The sequence below is a fragment of the Momordica charantia genome (assembly GCF_013281855.1).
Source record: "Momordica charantia cultivar OHB3-1 chromosome 6 unlocalized genomic scaffold, Mcharantia_2.0 BLBB01000006.1, whole genome shotgun sequence".
NCBI classification, from domain to species: domain Eukaryota; kingdom Viridiplantae; phylum Streptophyta; class Magnoliopsida; order Cucurbitales; family Cucurbitaceae; genus Momordica; species Momordica charantia.
In genome coordinates, this window is record NW_028275164.1 from 20,005,922 (window position 1) to 20,025,410 (window position 19,489).

Genomic DNA, 19,489 nt, shown 5'->3' on the forward strand with positions numbered 1-19,489 from the left:
AACTAATTATTTGCCTAGTGCTAAATTTGTGACTAAGCATGTTCATGGAAAATCAAATTGTATGCATAACGTTCAATTTGTACCTACTTGTCATTTTTGTGGAGTTAACGGTCATATTAGGCTTAATTGCTTTAAATTAAATAATGCTAAAAAAAATAATTTCTTCATGAAAAGTAGAATACAAAATTAACATGTTAAGAAGTCTAATGTTGTGTCATGTGGCAAAATTGATCATAAAGTCAATACTTGTTATTTGCCAAAAATGAACACTAAAAATATTGGAAATAATTTGAAATTGATTTCAAGAGCTATCCTAACTAACCATGAATGACCCAAGAGATGGGTACCAAAATCTTTTGGTTGAGTTTTTTTTTGTACGTGTGATTTCAAGGAAGCAAATGGTTGCTTTGGACTCCAAATTGAAAATAAAATTTAAAGGAGCAACTTTTGGCATGCTAAAACACATCAAGGAAAATGACGTTTTTGGTAACTTTTATTTGTTTTGAAGATTTTTTTTCTATTGAAATATTTTATGGAAATTATATATCTTTGATGGGTTAGAGAAGTTTGAATTGGTTACTTATATTTTATTGTTCATTAGATTAAATGTCTTTGATTATATTGAAAATATTTTTGGCATTGATCTTTATTGTTTGATTATTATGGATTAGTGGATTAATTTTCTTGAAAAATATTGTGGTAAATTATTTTGAGATTTATTCATAATCCTCATTGCTCATTATTTAAAATATTGTTATATGTCATTGAGAAATTATTGAATATCTATTTTGGTATATTTTACATGATTTTCGATTATTGTTTTTTAATATTTATCAAACTTATTGATTTATGATTTATCAAAATATTGAAATTTTGATGTTAAGATTTATTCAAATTGCTTGATTCTTTGATAAACTTAAAGTCTTGAATTTTTGGTCAATTAGATGCTTGTTATTTTGATAAACATAGTCATTGATAGTTGGATATATTTTATTTGAACAAGTTTGTTTTGTTGAGTTCTATATCTTTTACATGAGAATCATTTTTTAATGAGATTGACAAAATGTTGAATATAGCTTTGTGCCTTAAACTATGTAATCTCTATAAAAATTAATTTCAAAATTCTACTCATTGTTGAAAATTATTTGTTTTGAAATTTTGTTTGAAAAGAGTTGTTGAATGCATTTTCATAAGGGAGTATTTATGAAATATGTTTTTCTAAAACTTTTGTTAGCTTTTTGCTCAAAAGAGTTTAATTGATTTTTGTGATATTCTTTATCTTATATTTGGTTGATTCATATCTTTACGATGTTTTTTGTCTATATTTAATTTGTAATACTTTTTAAGTGGCATAAATGGTGATATTATTGTTTTGTTATTAATTAATGTTTGGTTGTTGTTCATCAATTTGATGCTTGTTTTATAATATTTTATATTTTGGTATCTCGATGATATTTTGGCATATTGATCTTGTTTTAAATGTTGATGTTAATGTTAAATTCAATTGAGAATGTCTTTCATGTATATGAATATTGTTGTGTTGAGCCATGAGAATTAAATTGCTCTCGTGTCATATTTTCTTATACTTGTCTTGTGTCATATTTTCTTATATGAAAATTTTGTGGAATATTTTGGTAATTTGTTTAAGATAGATTGATATACCATGATCTGATTTTAATATATCTATCTTGTGCAAATTGTTGAGATAATTTTTGTTTGTATCCCTTTATCTCCTTGATATTTATTGATTTTATTTTTAAGAGGAGATTGCATGTTTTTAGGTGGAGTAATACCATTTATATTTGAATTTTTTTTCACGTTGCCCATTATTGTTTATTCCTCTTATATGAATTTTTCTAAGTTTTTGCATAATTAATTTGAAATTAAGTTTGTTGGAAGAACTTGCTCAAAATGTTTAAAGTGAATTGAGCTAAAATTGAAAAAACTCTCATAAGCACCTCTACTAAGCTTGACAAAGATTAAATGCTAAATGTGTTGATGTTAAAACTTATTGAGGTATGTTGAAAATTTACCCCTCTTATGCATATTGTATATCTATTTAGGGGGAATAATTCTCTTCGAAGTAAAATTTATTTTAGAATTGTTTATAATTGATGCCTCTTGATTTTCTTGTTAATTTTTATTTAGAAGGCATCTTGATAGGGGGAGTTGTACAAAAACTTGCTAAATTTCTTTTTGTTCCTTATTATGGGGAACTGTTAAATTGCTTTAGAAATGATGAGCTTTCATGTATTTATTTATTTTTCTAAATGTTATTTTTGATTGATTCCAAAAGGGGGAGAGGTAATAAGAAAAATGAATTAATTCGTGGGAAATTAAGTTTTGAATGAATTTCATTTATGATTTTTATGGTGATATGTTGGACTTAATGTTGTTATTATTTATTGACTATGCATTTTTAGTCACTAGATTGTCATCATAAAAAAGGGGGAGATTGTTGGCTTTTTGGCCCTTAATCTCACATTAATTAGTTTTAATTAATTAATTAATATTTTGATGATAACAAATTTAATTTTGTTATTTGACAATTTTAGTGTTTTGAAGTGTCTACAACATAGAACTCAAAATAAGGATTCCATCGTCTTTTGAATTACCTAAATGAGAGCTCAAACGAAGAAATTATGATTGAAAGAAGTTGGAACGAAAATTACCCGACTTGGATGATGTGCCGGCTCAATCAACTAAGCGAACCAATGAAATGTTGACATATGGCATGGTGTTAAAAAATAAAAAATAAAAGAAAAGTTACCGTTGAAAGTAACTTTAGGAAAAAGAAAATAAAAAGTAAATATATATATATGTCACATCACATTAAATGCATATTTATTATTTTTAACAATTATATTATATTATATATACATGTAGCCGTTTGACACATTCATATATAATATTTTATTATTATTATTATTATCTTATTCAATTAAATAACAACCTTTGATTTTTAATCATTTCAAATCCAATGGTCCAAATTTAATTTGGATTTCAAATTTCTTCCCAACTTTTCTTCCTCTATCTAAACCTCTCATTCTCTCAAATTTTAGCAACTTTCCTCCCTAATTTTCTCTCCAATCTCTTCATGTTTTCCTCTAAAATTTCAATATTGTTCTAATTTCTTGTGAGAGAAATTTTATTTGAGAGATTTTGAGTTTTTCAATTTTATTTCTCTTAGCCATTTGAGGGCTTTTATTTGTAAGAATTTTTCTTACAAATTTATGAGCAAAATTTTTTATACCCACTCTTTGAGAGAGTTTGTAAGATTGTGCATTCAAATTACCAATTCTTTGTAAGGTTGCTCTTGAGCCCGAAAAAGAGCATTGTAACGGTTTGATCTTAAACCGTGGAAAGGATTGAGTTTCTTCTTGCTCTTGGAAAAAGAAGACTTTGTATCAGTTTGACTCCTACCGTGGAAAGAGTCAAGTTTTCTAGTTGAACACCCAAAAGGAGATTGAAACTGGAGTAGGCAGGTGTTGCCGAACCACTATAAAATTTCCGGTATCATTTTCTCTAACCCTACTCTAAGTAATTTCTGCAATTAATTTTCTTTATTATAAATTGCATGAAATTAATTGCTATAATTTGTTATTCATATTTATATGCAATGTTTTGGTGGTGAAATTAATTAGGGTGTTTGTATTTCTAATTTATTGTTTAATTTGTGATAAAATTAATTGTTCCTAAAAAGTTTACCGATCCAACAAAATACAAGGTTCAAGCTTTAATCAAGATAGGAGGACTGAATTTTAAAAAGGAAAATGGGTCTGATGCCAATAACAATCCTTTGCCAAACCATAAAAACCAACAAGTAAATGCAGTTACAACCGTGATAGGAGAAAGAGAGCAAACTAGACCTTTTGTCTTCCATGCCCAAATGGTTTCGAGCTTATTAGCAATTGGAGTGTGTTAGAGCTACCGTCTTTTATTAATAATAAGTCCAAGTAATTTTTCCCCTTATTTTCTTAATTAATAAGTTATTTTTTTATTCCCTGTACATTCTATACATACCTATTATTTGTCTATAGTTCTTCCATATCAATAAAGTTTACATTCATTCACCTTGTTCCTTTGCTCTGCTATTTAATCATTTGTTTATTTTTCTTTTCCTTTCTCCCTTATCATGCCTTAAGCAATAATACTGATATTGAATGTGATAATGATTCGAAATACGAGCTCGATACATCTATACACAACATCGAGTCTGATGTGGAAATAGATGACGTGCCCTCAACTGAGTTATTGAGAATGCTAGAAGAAGAAGAAAAGATGTATGGACCCATTGAGGAATTAACTGAGACGTTTAACTTGAGGTCACAAACCGAGGCCAAAGAGGTTAAAATAGGCACTAATATATCTTTAGAGAGTCGCAAAAAGTTGATAGAGTTACTTCATGAATATGCTGATGTTTTTGCTTGGTCCTATCAAGATATGCCTGGTTTAGATATAGACGTTGTAGTGCACAAAGTGCCAATCAACCCAGAGTTCAAGCCAGTGAGACAAAAGTTATGGAAAATAATGCCAGATATGTTGATTAAGATAAATGATGAAGTAAGGAAACAAATTGATGCAGGGTTCCTTACGATATCTAATTACCCTGAGTGGGTGGTGAACATTGTTCCTGAACCAAAGAAAAATGGGCAAGTAAGAATGTGTGTGGATTATAGAGACTTGAATCGTGCAAGTCTAAAAGACAAGTTCCCGCTTCCTCCTATCGATGTGTTGATAGATAATACTACTGGATTCTCAACTTTATCCTTTATAGATGGATTTTCATAATACAATCAAATCAAGATGGCACCTGAGGATCATGAAAAACCCACATTATTACTCTATGGGGAACTTTTTGCTACAAAGTTATGCCATTTGGGCTAAAAAATGTTGAGCGACCTATCAGCGTGCCATGGTTACTGATATAGAAATGAGTGATCACGGAGTGCACGAGGAAAGTTTACAAGAGGAGCAAGCTCAAATAAAGCTTATGCTCAAAGTCAACCCAATCATGAGCCAATCATTATGCCACAAGGTCCAATCACAAGAGCTAGAGCTAAAAGACTACAAGAAGGGTTGAATGGTCACTTCCAAGCTAAGGTGTTCACACTTGGTTAAGAGTTGCATCCCTTCAATCTTAAAAAGACATCTTGTCATCCAAGAAACTTCATGAATCAAAAATCCAGATTCATCAACATATTTAATTTATTATATTTTTCAAAGGTTGTCTTTTCATCCAAGGGTTGTGTTTTTTCATTGTGTCTTTTCAATTGCTATAAATAGGGATGTACATTTGCTTTTCAAAAAAAAAACATTTGGTGAATGAAATTTTAGATTGAGTTTAGTCTCTCTCAAGCTTTAAGATTTTTTTGTATTCTTGTGTTTAGAATGCATGTTTAAAACTTTCAATCTAGTTTGATCAATTAGGTTGTGGAGAGTTCGAAATCTTGAAGATAGGAATAAGTTCTCTTTTCTTCTTGATCTTTAATCATCTCACGAAGCACAAATTTGTTTAGCTTTCTTGGGGTTGGTTCATCATCTTGTTATTGGGTTATTCTTATTATTATTGTGGGGTTCACCTTGTATAGGGGAGTTCTCATGCGTAATTGAGATAGTTCTTTTATCAGTTACCCTCTTTCATGACTTGATGCACAAAGAAATTGAAGTTTACGTGGATGATATGATTGCCAAGTCAAAACATGACGAGGAGCACACAACTATTTTAAGAAAGTTATTCGATCGATTGAGAAAGTTCAAATTGAAACTCAATCCTAACAAATACATATTGGGCAACCACTGTAAAACTTCTGGGCTTTGTAGTAAGCCAATAAGGCATTAAAGTTAACCCAAATAAAGTCAAAGCAATCTTAGAGATGTCACCTTCAAAGACCCAGAAAGAAGTTAGAGGGTTCCTAGGACGACTCAATTACATCGCAAGGTTCATATCTCACTTAACGGAAACTTGTGAACCTATCTTTAAGTTGCTCCGCACGAACAATGATGGGGTATGGAGTGAAGATTATCAGGCAGCATTTGATAAGATTAAGCAGTATTTGTAGGACCCTCCAGTTCTTGTGCCACCAATTTATGGACGGCCCCTTATTTTATATCTCACATTGACTGAAAACTCACTGGGATGTGTACTTGGGACAACATGATGATTCAGGTAGGAAAGAACATGCCATATATTATTTAAGTAAGAAGTTTACCGATTGTAAGACTAGATACTCTTTGGTAGAAAAAACTTGTTGTGCTCTAACTTGGGCTGCCCAATATTTAAGATAGTATGTGTTGTATTATACAACATGGCTCATTTCAAAGATGGACCCCATATAGTACATTTTTTAAAAGCCATCACTCTCAGGTCAAATTGCAAGGTGGCAGGTTTTCTTGTCTGAATACGATATTGTCTATGTGACTCTCCTTCCCTTCCATGATTCATCCAACGTCCTTCCACTTCCTTCGACCACATCTAGTAGACCATGCACACAACCTATGGCCCACCGAGCTGTAGAAAACCCAACCATATAGATAAAGTTGTCACAACCGGCGACTTCGTCCAAGATCGATGGCACACGTGTGGAGGTACGTCATTCGATAAAATCTTTTTAAGCATTATTCACATTTATTAAATTTGGACCAATTTTCTAATGCATCGTGTCCGTTATATAGGAAACCCGCAAGACGTCACAATACACACGGCGGGAGAATACGACCGCACAGCCCGTGGGGGAAGATAGTACAACCATCGAGAACACTAGAGATTGCACCAGTGTCCAAGTACGTACCGTCTAAATTGGTGTTACTGATACTTATAACACTTGATATTATTGATTAAGTTTGTTTATTCTCCAAAATCCCCGACCAACTATTAGGCCAACTACATCGACCAGAGGAGTAGAGCGGTCCGATGTCATCCCTAGTGCGGTTGCTAGAAAAATCGAGTTCCCCACCAAGTTAGAGGTATATATTCATATACTCTTGTCATACGTTGGACCACCCCACGCATGCTTGATTACCACTTACATACCCCTTTCGTTGAGGATGCATGTAACGCCCCAGGATTTTAAATATCATCCTAGGCAACGCTAAATAATTTACCTGGCTAGCTTTAACTTTAAACACGCGATAAGCAACTCCCTGGGAAAATAATTTAAATGAAATAAAACTTCGACTCCCATACGTTCTGTTCGAAATACAAATGTCACAAACTGTCAGGACTTCGCCCTCCGTAGGCAATTTAAAAACAGAAACATCTCATATCCGCCTTAGTGGCAAAAATTCATAAATAAATAAAAGAACCGTACACCTAAACTCCAACGATGACAGTGACGCGTTTGCCAGCAACATCCATAACAAATAAAGTAGTTCTAAAGAATACAAAATTTCCTCCGCGGTTCACACCTAGCAATAACATAAATCTCAATGCTACTCGTACCCAACGACCCTTCCCTCTATCCTCACTAACTAAGCTAGTGATCCTTCCTCGGTCAAGTCCTCTCCATGTCATCACCGCGGTCGACCCTGTTCGCACCTGAAAACATATAAGGGTAAAAAAGGGGGGGTGAGTACATAAGGTACTCCGTAAGTAGCACTTCCTAACTAACACAAAAATCATGCTCACAGTTACGGCATAAAGAATAAAACGATAGCAAGACAATAAAATAAGCAGTTAGAGATAGCAAACAATAACTAGACATTTACATACAACAACCATGCGTCGGAACTACCAAGACCACAACCCATGATACACTAGCCCTTGTCTCATGGTACTAAACCTTCCTCTACACCCCCCTGTGTTACTCCCCGCTTAACTTCTCGAGGCATGACGGCTCTTGACATTTATTCCCAAGACACCGTACCCCCTCCTTTTCCAGTACTTGATGTTCGACCTTGCCATTTATTCCCAAGGCCAAGCACCACTACTTCGCAAACATCACTCTACTTTTATCCCTCAAGCCTAACTCCTCGAGTCGCATTGACCCTTGATATTTATCCCCAAGGCCTCAATACTCCTCTACAGAAACTTGACGTTCGGCCTTGCCATTTATTCCCAAGGCCTGAACTGTGCACCGGTCCTTACCGTTTATTCCCAAGGTACCGATGACTTCCCAGCGTATTGGTCCTTGACATTTATCCCTAAGACCCCAATACACGTTTACAGAGATTTGACGTTCGGCCTTGTCATTTATTCCCAAGGCCACTACTCAGGGCTTTGAACCCCCAAGCGATTTATATGCATTTTTCAGGTCAGAACACCCGTGGTTAACGGACTATCAACCCGTCCCTTTACCCTTCACCCTTCACCACTTCACTAACCCTTCCATGACCACCTACAAGTAAAACTCCCACATTCTAAATCACTACACCGTTTACAAGCATGTTGTTCCACGTAATAAACAAAATACATCCAACAGCTCACAACCAGAGCAATATGAATTAAATTATCGGTATAACCACGCTAGCATTTCATTTACATCCCATTTGCAAAACGTCATGAGGCAGTTACTTCTAACTACAACAATTCGGAACCTACCAGTCATCTACAACAATAAGAACAGGAAGCATGTTTCCTCAAAAATATTCAATAATAGAAAGACGGCAACAAGATCGCTAGAAATCCACAAATCAAACTAACAGTCCCTACATGCTCATTTAAATGATTTTAATAAGAAAAAGAACAGTATCAAAACCATTTCGTTAACGCTAAATAATGCACGCACTCGCCCCCTGGTGCTACTTACACAACCACATCTTTAAGTTTGCGTCGATCTCACACCTAAGCACCAGAAACAGAAAAAAAACAGCAATTTAAATGTACTGTTCAGCCTTCGAAAAACGACTTTACGAGGGTTCAAAGGGCTCATTACCGCAAAACGACTTCGTGTAGGTGTGGGTAAATTAGATCTAGCTTGCAAAGGTGTGGGTAGCGTAAATCGGGCTTCGAACGGATGAAGATAATCCCCGAACACCACCAAAACACTGCTGTCCACGTTTTTGCAGCAGCGAAAAGTGCCCAAAACGACCTCCAACGGCTTCGTTTTGATGTCCGTTACTACAAAACAACTTCACTTAGGTGTGGGTGTTCCAAATCTAACTTCGAACAAATGTGGGTCAAAGAAAGTTACCGGGTTTCACGGATCTAAGCTATTCGAGGTTGTTAGGCTCGTTGGATCGGAGAAGGGACGCCGCGAAAACAGCCTCACGTGTATCGATGCCGCCTGCAGTAGCCCGAACGTCACGCGCTGCCGCTGCCTGTCGCACGCCGCTGCTGCCCGTCGCGCGCTGCCGCCGTCTGTTGCTGCCCGACGCCGCACCGCTGCTGCCCGACGCCCGCGCCTGCTGCTGTCCCGTCGTTAGTGCTGCTTCTTCGGAGAAAGAAATCCGGATGCCACACTCTGTAACAATAACTCTGTAACAATACACACTAGCCGAGATGCCACACTTAAATTAAATAAAGATCACTGATGAGTCAAATAAAATAAAAAAAATAAAATAAATGAAATAAATAAATAAATCAATAAACAAAATCTATTTTGTTATAAAATTTTCTGGAACTCGGGGCAAGCTAACCTGAGTAACGCGGGGCGTTACAATGCAGGATCGAACAGCCGGTGCAGTACGTAGGGGGGAATAAAAGAGGAAAGAAACGAAGCCATGGACACCATCGAGGAAGGAGGATGATGTGCAACAGCAAACTAAGAAGCCCAAAGTGGCAAAGGTTAAAAAAAAAATTGGGAGGTGCTTCAACATCCGACGTTGGAGTTACTGCTGCAAAGGCACATGCTCCTCCGTCTATAGATTTTGTATCGACATACAACCCAGTCCATGGAATACCTAAGGAAAAGTTATGTAGTATGCTTTAATGGGCAAAGGACGCACGCAATAAGGATGACTAAAGGCCATGTGAGTTGTTCTCTATTTCGAATGGGTTGTCCTTGACATTCTTCAACAACCTAATGACAAAGACATGCAAGTGGAGGACGATGTAAGGTTGCATTTAATTATGACGATGACGTATGATACGAATTCTGTGTTTACTTAATTGCCTAACACACTCGCTATCATATCATGCATATGCACTATTTTTTCTAGATAGCGATTTTAGATAGTGTATCACATTAGGAAGTTCAGAAGGCACCTGGAACTTTGTTGTCACAAGTTCGCTGTGTTGGACCCAATGCAACTGGTACGTTCACAATGGCGAACCCCACCTCCCACCCCCCAACCTTCACCACATTTAATTTATGTGTTTCAAATGTCATTTACTTGTATGCAGCATACCCTAATCTGAATTGAAGGAGTATACAAAGACATCAAGGATAAGATCCTCTCAGCGACGATGTCAGCATGGGATAATGAGAATAATCTCATAGACTGTGGTCAGGGTGACTGAATCTTTCATACCATTTTGGAGCGAATTTGATTTCTTGTACGGTGTACACCACATTAGTAATCATTGGGTTCTTTTGGCGTTTGACATGCACGAGTGTGAGATACTGGTGTATGACTCCCTACCAAATTACATCAGCCACGAGCAGCTCATGCAACATTTCGCTCCATTGCGTCAAACCATATAATCTATTGTGTACGTATGTGGGCTGTACAAGTGTCAAAAAGCCTGTCTTCCGTGTGACATTAGATAGTTGGCAATTGAGTGGCACGGACAGTGGAATTTTGCTTGTAGGTTTTAGAATGTGTAGTCACTAGGAATAACTTCTTAACACTAGTGCAGAAAAATGAGGTATGCTTTAGCATCCAATACGCTATTCAGTTTTGATATAATGAAGATCTTTTTTAGAATATTCTTCCCATTCTTTTCTTTTATTCTGCATCTGCTTGAGTTGCATGTAATTTATTATAGGTATTCACCTCGTCTTCCTGGTAATTTATGAAGAGCAAGAGAATGTATGTTCAGTGAGAGCGAGAGCTAATGCTAGAGTGAGAGTGAAAGCGAGAGCGAGATTTAGAGCTACAGCTAGAGCGAGAGCTATGTTGGGACTTTCTCTACCTACAAAAAGATTAGAGACACATGCAAGCGCACACTGTCACAAGTAATGCTTGGGAGTAATCCAAGGTTGAATCCTCAGGGACTTGTGCTTTTCAATACAGTTTTAAAGAAGTGAATTGTTCAAAATGCAATTGTGGTTTATGAAGAAAATAGTGATGAAATGTTGTTGTTTGGGGTTTAAAATATCAAGCAATTTAATAAAATATAACCTCTTTACTTCCTACCTTAGTTTTGATGGAAAACATAGAAGATACATGCTTTGGGAAAAATGCACCAGCCACTATTTGACTAAATTTTGGGAATATGAGTACTACTCTTTCATGAACCACTTTTGGTTGTTGCAGAGGCACGATAACCTACAATCATATTTCTATGTGTGACTACAATCCTAGAAAGTTATTATCAACTCATTTTCATTTATGGGTCAGAAGGCCTATGTCTAGGACCATATTTTATGTGCTTATGTCTAAGTCACATCCCATATTGATTTCCTATTATTTTACCTAACCCACCATTCTCAGAGTTGGACTTTAATGCATAAATCAAATTCCCACTGGCCAAATGGAAAAAAGATGTAAAGATAATTTTTTAGAAACTAACCCAACAAAGCGCCAGGTGCAATCTGGTCAAATCCCGAGCATGTTCGAAAATCAAATCATTTGACTAAGGCATTCCACAAAGAGGTCAATAAATAACTTAGTGTATAATTAAAGGAAAGGAAATGCACATGACCATAAAAGAAAGAATCTTCATTGAATTTAAATGAATAAAAACGGCGTACAAAGCGTTAAAAGAACGTTAAAAGAACGAAATAGATGAAGAACGTTAAAAGAACGTTAAAAGAACGAAATAGATGAAGAACGGAAGTACAAACTCGAATTAAAGGCACTACGATAAGTAAAAGAGTATAAATACAAGAAACGCACAAGTAAATCATAAATCTAAAGCCTACGAACGAGTTCTATAGCTAAGTACAAGAGAAAGGAAGATGAAAACGAGATAAGAATGGTTGCTTTGCTACTGGGAGGGTGGCTTCCTTTTATAGGCCCTCAAGATGGTTGAACTACCCTCCATTTTAGGTGGAAATGGGTTGAGATTCACTCAAAAACCTTCCTTGACTTAGACTCATGGTTTTGGGTTGATTCAAACATGTTGAAAATTACTCCATTGCCCTTCATTAAGTGAAACACACGTTTTGACCATGTTGACCAAACAATGCGCTAGGCACAATTCCTACAAAAATGTTTTTCTCTGTGATTTTCTTCGAATTTTCACCACATTTTCTCACATTTTTCCTAAAGTACCATATATTGCAAATTATCCAAAAATGTTCTATGCTTGTTGTACTTTAAGAATATGTAAGCTTTTTTAGCTAATAAATATGGGAAATGGGTCAAATTCGTGGCCAAATAGGCCTACTGACACAAATTTCTACAGTAAAAGTCAACCCTAACACACCCCCAAACTTAGCCATTTGCTTGTCCTCAAGCAAAAACAACAATAACAAATCCGAAACAATCAACATTCTAGAAATATGAATGAGCAATAATCCAAAGATTCTAAGTAAATGAATCACATCCGTCTCAGTAAGGACTCCACAAGTTAAACCTCCTAACTTTAATCTCAAGCTAATATACCATAAATCATCCTTTATTTTGAAAATAAAAATGATTCTAAATCGTCTTCTTTTCAAAAACTCAAAACTTTTTACGAAACCAAGGAATTTGCACACTTTCATTTTGATTCAAAAGTTTTACATCCAGAAGACACGTGGACCGGCTACTAGCCCCTGAGGTTTTCCATACACTAACATCGGTTTCCAACCACAGCCACTCATAGAAACTCTTTAGGTAGCAACCCAACATAAAATGATGTCAACAATGGATTTCACGAAGTCACCTTAATATGTAGGCTACTACCCTCCAAAATGCTAATGTCACCCATTTAAAGATAAATGAATGTCTACAGTGCAGGACTCGCGAAAGAGTAAGTGCATTTTCTTGCCGCTCTTGTTTGCTACCACTCTTATATCTCTCTTACTTTTATGTTTCTTTCTTTCCCTCACTCTTATTTTCTCTCAAGACTCTTTTTTTTTTTTACATTGTCTTTCTTCTTTTGGACTCTTTTTTCATACTCTTTTTCCGAAAAAATATATATTCTTGCATATGACTCTTTTTGGCATAAGACTCTTTTTTACTACTTGCATTTTCTTTCTGACTCTTTTTCAAAATGTAAAAATTATTTTATTTCTAAAATAAAAAGACACACACTGTCCCCCTCAAACTTAAGGGAAACAGTGTCCTCACTGGGGGAAAGAAATTTTGAGAGATGCAAAATTTTGGCACAAAAAGGACAAGAACTTCCAAAGCAATGAAAAAGTTTAAGTTTTAAACAAAAAGAAGCATAACACAAGTTTATAATCAAAACAAAAGGTGGAAAATGACTTATGGCTTGATCATAAAATTAGGAAATCTAACTTATTCATGCGCTTAAGCATCATCATTGAAATGATACAAAAACAAATAACAAAGGAAAGCTTTTCATTAAAAAGATGAGCATGCTGAGAGTTTAGAAAGTATGTTATCGAATAAGCTAAGGACAAACTCGTAGCTAGAATAAGGAAGTATGCAAATCTTGAACTTAATGCAAAAACACAATCAGCATTCATAACTAACAGCATATCATCCCACAAAAACTATCCGAAAACCAAAAACTACCTAAACAACCTAACAAGCAAACACAAACAAAAACAACCTAACATACAAGATAAAAATCCAAAAATATCCATTATCTAAGCAGAATGAGAGAGATATACTCCTCTAGTCATCATCTGAAGAATCATCGTCGGTAGGTCGTGAAGACAAAGGCAAGTCGATCTTGAGCTCGTCGGAAAGAGAAGGTGCACCATCTCCATAAAGCCCATTGAGAAACTCACACATGGCATGTTGAATAGCCAAGAGCAGTTCGTATTTGCGCCTTAACTCATGGTGTCATTCTCTCGTAAACATGCCTCGAGTCTCGGGATCCGCAGCAATAATGGAAGAATCTTCCTCTCGAATGATCAAGTATCCACGAACTCTCTAGATGGATGTGGCTGGCTTCTTAGGCGTCACTACATCCTCATCATTGGCCTCTACTTCTGCTTGTAAACATAACTCGGTTATTAATCTAGGAAAAGCAAGTAAACCTACCATTTTCTCCGAACAACTCCGAATTTTCTTATGAGTTCGCCAAAATTGAACTCAATACCCTTCATCATAATGTATACCATCATTACCCTATTGCTCTTAATGGAGGAATCATAGGAAGTGGGGATCAACCAGTTCTTCACTACATACGTCCAGACAGTGGCTTGATCATTGATTGCCAAGGGCTTCAAGGAAAGCTTCGTTGTTGTTGAAACGATCCATGACTTGTACGGCCTGCAGACGAGTTTACGCACCTCCTCCACTTTTTCTTCTATCAGATCACCAAAATCTCATTACATATTGCATCAAACACATCCGGCAACCCATAATGAGTGTTAATAACCAAAGGGAGAGAATCTTACCACTTTACCTCTTACTCTCACAGCATCTTCTCGAGTTTGGGTGGATGGCAGCATAGAATTCTTTTACCAAAGCCTCTGACACCCGTGTAGGTGGGGCAAACAACTTTTCCCAACCATTCTCTACAAGTCGTCACTTGACATACTCTGGCACAGGCGCTTGTTCATAATTAAAACCCTTTTCAACCAAGATACCACGTGCTGTGAAGTCAGACTCGTCCAAAACATTCGAACTCGAAAAAGAATGGGTCATACCTTTCGAGAAGAGGAAGATGATTCCTCCGTGGCTTTTTTTGGGACATCCTTAGGACGGCTTCCTCTTCATCTTGCTGCGACTCATGTACTGGACTGCATATTCGCACTTCATATTAGAAGATATTGTTGTTTTCTTCTTCTTCCTCAAACTTTTCTCCATGGACTTCATGGGGTAAATCTCCAAGATCCTCATCCTCTCCATCAACATTCACTTTTCTTTGAGCTTCCCTACTATTTCCATCATCCTCCAATGAATCTTCTCCCATTGCTTCATTCAAAGCCACCAAAATTTCGGTGATTTTTTATGTTGTCCTTTCATGTTTTATATCATAAAAAACTAAAGACTTTTTAGTTAAAGTAAGATCTGGAAAATTTGGGAACAAAATATCTAAGTAGAGTGTTCTTCAAAATTGTGCCAAGTGCAATTTGGCAGTGGATTTCGACCGTGGCCGAATCTGAATGCTCCAATGGCTCTGTGTCATAAACAGAATCACCACTAACTTGTTCTTGACTTTCTACATCCGTAGCAACAGTAACGAAATGAGGGGGAGGGATAGACAACTTTGAAGAATAAAAAACATGATTGTTTTGAGGGGAATTCAATCTACGGCATTTATTCATACCATCTAATTCAATTTGAATTTCTTCACTCATCCTCCTTAAATTTTCGATTAACGTTTGCCATTTTTCGTTTAATTCTACTTTCTTATTCACTTTTTTTCCTCTTCATGTTCAAGTGGGATAGACGGAAGCGTGTGAATGCGTGTGCTTCGATTTTGTTTTGAAAGTACAACAAAGAAAATATATAAGCATGATTAAAAGGAAGTTAGTGAAACATACCTTTGAACACACCTCTTCAATGTAGACACTAACACCACCAAAAAGTCTTCCTCGCTATCCTCTAGATATTAAGAACTCGATTTGTGGGACCGTCTTATAATTGAGAGGGAAATTGAGAGATTGAGAAATCGAGAGAGAGATTTTCTCGTTGGAATTTTTGAAAATCAATCAACCGAGGATCGGGAAAGGAAAGAAAATGGGAGAATCTCGTTTTTATAAAGGAAGAAGAGTGAGGGGAAAGTCACAACTTCCCCACTCACCACCTCCACACTTCCCACCATTAATTGTGGGAAGTGGGAAAACCTCCCCTCCTTTCCACTATTTGGAGGTTTTTCCTCATATTTTTTCTTTTCTTTTTTTGTTTTTGTTTTGTTTTATTCTAATTTAATTAAAACAATTATAATTACATTAATAATTACTTAAATCTAGTTTCATTAATTACAAAAAGAATTATTAATTAAATTAAATTAAATCTAATTTAATTTAACAAAATTATCATATCTCATTAATTTAATTAAATCATATTTAATTAAATCAAACTTAAATTAATCAACCATATTAGAATCAAATTCTAATATCCACATCTCTCATAATTTTGAATCCAATTCAAAATTAACTTTATATTATAGTGTATCAACATACATTATGTTAATTGAATCTCATATAATTAACTTTGATTCTCATTAACAAATTTTGAACAATTCAAATTCTTTTCAAAATTAGATGTTCTTAACCATCCTTTACGAGCTAGAAAGGGGACCTAAGGGATGTACATATCAGAAGTTCCAACAATACGAGATTAATTGATTAAACTCATTAAGCATATTAATCAACATTTGTTAATTGTCGGTCACTCCACTAAAGACCCACAGATGCACTCTTTTTACGGTAGAATATTTTGCGTCCACGGATTTTGACCATTAACGGTAAGTCATCCTTCACGAGTGTTTGTAACTATAACTGGGTTAAATTACCGTTTTATCCATGTGTTACATCTTGAACCTTAAGTATCGCTCATCCTCTAATGAACAACCCGGTTGTAGTCTGACCAATAACTAGAAGTCCTTCTCGGGTCATTGAGAGGGTGGGGCCTCTTGTTCAAGTCCCAGAGTCATAACTTAAATGAACACTCATCTACTTACCATAAAGTCAGGAATGTGTGAATTACATCTTGTATAGTTATGTTCCCAACTTTCCACTCGTTCTCGCACCCAAAATGGAAGGAATATTGACTTGGCAACTCGGGCCACTCTCACCCATACAAATCAAAGGACGAGCCCTAATAGGAATGAGTTCATAACTCACTCAGGATTGAGATCGAGTTACCTGGTCATCCTATTGAAATATTAATCTATTAGCTAACGGTGTTATAGCTAACGATTAATTATTTTGCGGTCTGGTCTTATACAAACTCATTGTATATGATACCCCCACTTTCATGTCTCCACACCAATGACCTGGATCAAGTCATTTGTAACTATTACAAAGTGGGTCGTATCCATAGTGTTACCAGGATAAGGTATCCAACCTTATCCATATACTATAGACCCTTTAGGTTACTACTGAAACATTATCCACTTGTATATCGAATATATACTATATATTATTAGTTTATTGGATTTGGGTTAATGCAATGCTTAATGAAACACCAATAACAACTTTATTGAATAATTATTTGTTTTATGTTCACAAACCACGAGTTTAAGGTATAAAACCTAACAAAATCCCACTTAAACTAAACTCTAGTGGGGTGTTCACAATCTAAAAGCAACAATGGGTTGTACAATAAAGTACAAATACAATAAACTAGGGCATACATTATACCGTTTACAAGTCTCCCACTTGCCCTAGACTATATTGTACATATCTCGTAGGCCTAGACTGTCTTGATGAACCTTGAACACTTCGTGACAGCCTTTTCTAAACGGATTAACAATATTATGCTCACAAACCACTATTATCACAATAAAGTGTGATGGGGAAAGTCATGTTTGGAACAACTTCCAAATCAGTTAAGAACTTTCTAAGCCGCACCACCTCTTTTGCCGCTTAACAAGCGGCAACGTATTCGGCCTCCATTGTGGATTCTGCGATGCATCCATGTTTGATGCTTCGTCATACAAAAGCTCCTCCATTAAGAGTGAACACTGATCCTAAAGTGGATTTCCTTGAATCCTTATCATTTTGAAAGTCATAGTTAGTGTATCTTGTAAGAATAAAATCCTTAGTGCCATACACAAGCACATAGTTCCTCGTTCTCCTAAGATACTTGAGGATTCCCTTAACGATAGTCCAATGATCATATATTGATTGGACTGACACGTACTAACAATCCCTATTGCATAGCAAATTTCAGGCTTAGTACACAACAAACGATACATCAGGCTGTCCACTACTAAAGTATAGGGAATGCGTCTCATATCCTCAACTTCTTGAGGTGTCTTAGGACATTGTTCCTTAGACAAAGAGATTCCATGTCTGAAAAGTAGTAGACCTTTCTTGGAATACTACATCGAATATCTGACAAGCATTTTGTCGACATAAGTTGCTTGAGGCAGGGCCGCGTTTTGTTTTTTCGATTCCTTATGATTTGAATCCCAGAACAAATCAAGCGTCTCCCAAATCTTTCATTTGGAATTCAGTTGCCAGCCCACTTCTTAATGTGAATTAGGAAACCTACATCATTCCCAATGAGTAGGATATCATCCATATACAACACCAAGAAAGCTACAGTGTTGTTGATGATCTTCTTGTATACACAAGACTCATCAACATTATGGTCAAAACCATAACACTTGATTGCAGTATCAAATCTTATATTCCAAGATGGAGATGCTTGTTTTAATCCATAAATGGATCGTTTAAGCTTGTAACCTTTTTGCTCTTGACTTGGCTTAATGAACCTTTCTGGTGGAGACAGATAAATATTCTCTTGTAACCTTTCTTGGCTTAATGAACCAAGAAAGCTACAGTGTTGTTGATGATCTTCTTGTATACACAAGACTCATCAACATTATGGTCAAAACCATAACACTTGATTGCAGTATCAAATCTTATATTTCAAGATGGAGATGCTTGTTTTAATCCATAAATGGATCGTATAAGCTTGTAACCTTTTTGCTCTTGAGTTGGCTTAATGAACCTTTCTGGTGGAGACAGATAAATATTCTCTTCAAGATTGCCATTCAAACAAGCAGTCTTGACATCCATTTGCAAAATTTCATAGTCATAAAATATTGCAATGGACAAGAGTATTCTTATAGACTTTAGCATGACAACCAGGGAGAAGTTTCCTCATAGTCTACTCCTTCCCTTTGGGTGTAACCCTTTACCACGAGTCTAGTCTTAAAGGTCTGTCCTTTCCTTCGGCGACTTGGGTTTCTCTTAAACCAACGTCCCTAAGTTTCTATTTTTGAAAGATACACGGATGGATAAGTACCAATTGAAAGAATAAATTCAATTTAAAGTTTTTTATTTATCTATTATTATCATTAGAGATGATACTAACAAAAATCTTGTGACATAGGTAAGAAATCAATTCGTCATCTGTCTTTCTATCCCACGATTCTGAATCAACGGATTCATTGGAAAACTAACAATCATCAGGTATGTCAATAGATCCTCAATGCCATCATCAGATATGACGACCTGGATTTCTGTTAAGCCCACGTAACTATCAGGTTGTGACACAATCCTCCCACTACGTTGAGGCACTCCCAACTTTTGAGATGGATGTGACTGACGTGATGTACTAGCGCCATCAACAACTCTTGTTGAAGTGCTAGCTTTATCAACAACTCTTGTTGATGTATTTGTAGGTTCATCAGAAATCT

The 19,489-nt window shown here is 35.8% G+C and overlaps 1 long non-coding RNA gene across 1 annotated transcript; it reads right to left on the minus strand.

The window, feature by feature from the left end:
• Window positions 1-8,719: 8,719 nt before the first annotated feature.
• On the minus strand, window positions 8,720-9,294 carry LOC148210888 (uncharacterized). Its single transcript, XR_015791287.1, has 3 exons — window positions 9,132-9,294; window positions 8,874-9,058; window positions 8,720-8,782 (listed from the first exon to the last, which is right to left on the minus strand). It is a non-coding gene; the product is annotated as an uncharacterized LOC148210888 (long non-coding RNA).
• Window positions 9,295-19,489: the final 10,195 nt, after the last annotated feature.